Source organism: Akebia trifoliata, chromosome 8 (genome assembly GCF_017979445.1).
Source record: "Akebia trifoliata isolate Shusen 1 chromosome 8, ASM1797944v1, whole genome shotgun sequence".
In the NCBI taxonomy this organism is placed as follows: Eukaryota; Viridiplantae; Streptophyta; class Magnoliopsida; order Ranunculales; family Lardizabalaceae; genus Akebia; species Akebia trifoliata.
In genome coordinates this window covers 31,991,172-31,994,616 of record NC_141382.1, presented here as the reverse complement: position 1 = coordinate 31,994,616, position 3,445 = coordinate 31,991,172, and positions in this window count along the sequence as shown.

Here is a 3,445-nt window from a genome sequence, read left to right as displayed (position 1 = left end):
AAAAAGTTGGAACAAAGGTAGAAAATATAAATACTTTTAGAGGATAAATGAGGCAGTGTCATGTGTAAAGGTGGTTGGGTTGGGCATTTTGGAAATATCTACTAAAGTGATGCTAAATATATATTTTTAAAATGAATCTATGGGAGAGTTCTATGTATGCATTTTAAAGTTTTTACCTTTTAAGGGTAGGGTTGGAACTTCTCACAACTTTAGAGATATTTATCAAAATTCATAGGCACTTTGAGTTAACCTTGATTTTTTGAAGGGGTCATTCTTGATATTTCTCAAGAGAGTTGACTCTCCAATGGGCTTGGAGGATAGGCCCACTAATAAAAAACCTTATTGGGTATTGGGGTTTATGAGTGACCACCGTGTGTCTTCTTTTGGGGAGGCGTGTAAGACCATGGACTTTTATAGTTGAACATGAATAATGGGTCTATAATGGGCTAGGTATTTGAGACTTAAGTTATGGGTTTAAAATAAAAATGAGTTTAGACTTAAGGTTTGGATTTAGGTTATGGGTTTAGAATGGCCTTAGGGGTTTGAATTAAGGTTATGGGTTTAGAATATGGACTTAGGTTATAGGTTTAGAAAATGAATTTAGGTTATAGGTTTATAATGAGCTAGGTTTTGGATTTATGTTGAATGTATGGATTTATATTAACAATGGACTTGGATAAGATTGGACTTAGGGAAGTGGGCTAGGACTTAGTGAAAATGAGCAAATAAGTGAATGATGTACGCATGCATGCATGAGAAAATTGCCAAGTGGCGCTCACGGTTCATTAAAGGCATTTAGACTTTTATTTGCAACTAAACTAAAGGCTTTTGAAAGTTTGAACTATTTTGGGTGGGCTCGTGCAAATTGGAGTTCTTCTCACATGGGTAACTTCGCTCTTTGAAAATCTTACGCGTGTCTCTCAATCCTCCTTAGATTATGTTATTTCCATCATTATCCTATTGATTTTGTGATGAATCATAATTATTTTCTCTATCAACCTCTTTCTAAATTGGTGTAACAATCCCATTTTAAGTAGTAACCCGTAGGTCCTAGGAAACCTTTTGTTTAGGGTCCATTCTTATTCCCTCAGCCATGTTAAGTCGAGTGTTATGAATTCCTACACATGTTACTTTGATTGAGTCACCTCAAGGAGTCATCAAGGTGAGGAATGGATATCTTGGTTGAATTACTATCCAGTCGAAAGGTCTCACTTACTTTAAGGATGAGATATATGTCCCTTTGGATTCAACTTTGCCTTGCCTTAGTGGCCACATGGAGACGTCTTTTTGGTCCACACCATCACATGTAATTATGCCCCTCCATCCGACCCCACGAATTTATTTGATAAAATATATTGATTTTCTTAAAATTTGTCAATTCTAAATTATAAAAGATATTTTTTTTAACACTAAGTTTGTGGTGATGGAATAAATAAGGTGCTGATTGATTCAGCTTCTTAAAACTGCTGTCTGAATCTGCTGTCAGAATCTGAAAAGTTGAAAAACATGTTTGATAGAGCTTTTTAAAACTGCTGTGCTGTTGACTAGAATCTGACTGTGGACTGTTTGATACAGCTTCTAAAATCTGCTGTAGTAGGGTAAAATGACCAGAATGCCCTTAAGGTTGATAATGCAACCAGAATGCATAAAAATTACCAGAATACCCCTATACATATATAATTACACTAAATATATATAAATATAATAAAATTATATAAAAAATTAAAAAAATAATTATTTTAATTTTAAAATGTTTATAAATCTATAAAAAATTATAGAAAAATTTATAATTCTATAGAAATTTCGGCAGCATCTCCTCTTAAAAATAGACATATAAAATTTTTTTAATAAACAAAATACCTGCATAATACACAATCCAACATAATGTACGCAGAATGCATCAAAAATTACTAAAATACCCCTATAAATATATAATTACACTAAATATAGATAAATATAATAAAATTCTATAAAAATTTCGACATCATCTCCTCTTGAAATTGAACATATGAAATTTTCCTGATAAACAAAATACCTGCATAATATTCAATCCAAATTTCACATTTTACATAACACATCCACATTACATCGTATATACATAACACATCCACAACCACCACATTTAGATTCTGACATTATTTAAACATAATAATCATAGTTAATATAATAAGTAAAACTGAAATAAATAAAAACATAAAAAATATACATCCAACAAATGCATACAAAATATATTTTTCATTCTTCTTATTTGACTATGTTACTTTATCTCGAGGAACATTATCATTGATAATGTCAACTTCATCTACCCACAGAAAAGACCCTGCATGTCTCTATAAAGTAAAATAACACATGAATTAATATCAATGTCACCAAATATAAATACGCACCCAACATTAATATCAATACTATATTACCTGCTAAGATGGACACCTATAAAATATCCTCCCATAATTTTCTTTTGTTTTAGCTGTGACTAATGTCATCACTCGACCACATGAACAACATGGTGGATACGTATAATTTTCCATCAATGATATTCATCATACACAAAGACAATAAATAAGTATAAAATCTTCGAAATATACTTAAAAACATTATAATCTTTATTCCAACATTGTTTAACAGTATTTATAATTACAATACAAAATTAAAAAATAGAATATGAAAATACATCAATGATTGCTAGTAAAAATGGCATCACCTATTAAATCCCTATGTATTTTCATTGTTTGTTGACTCTGACAACCTACTAATGAGGGAACTGGATACTCTTGATTAGTGATGCCCACTTCTTCTACTCTCATTGATCTTTCTTCTTCGAATCGAGCAAATTTTTCATCAATGATAGCATGTTTTCTGATAAAATTGTGCAATGTTATGCATGTAATAACAATGTTTCGTTGTTTGTCCAAATTATATGAACGCATCAACTTCAAGATTGGTCATTTTGCCTTCAAAACCCCAAAGGTTCGTTTAATTACGTTTCGAAGTAAAAAATATAAATGATTGAATAGTTCTTTCGACAATTTGCCCATGATCTCCTATAGTCTTGTAGATGACATCGAACACCTCGGTACGGTACGAGATAACCATCCATGAGTGGGTACCTAACATCTACTAGCTAGTATTTACTTATTATCTAAAAAAATATTTCTAAGATTGAATATAAACATATATAATTGAAAAACTTTTAAATATAGACCTGGTGGAGGATATGAAAAATTTAAACTGGGAGTATTCAATGTTTCAAGGAAGACACATGAATCATTAGCTAACCCTTCCCAATCAACCACCACATGAGTGAACAACATGTCAAACGAACATGTTGCCATTACATTTTGTGTGAGTCCCTTATGTCCTCGATATCGTATTTGTTCTGCTATTGGTACAAATGCACTAACATGCGTCCCGTCTATCGCTCCAATACAATCCTACATATTTTTAA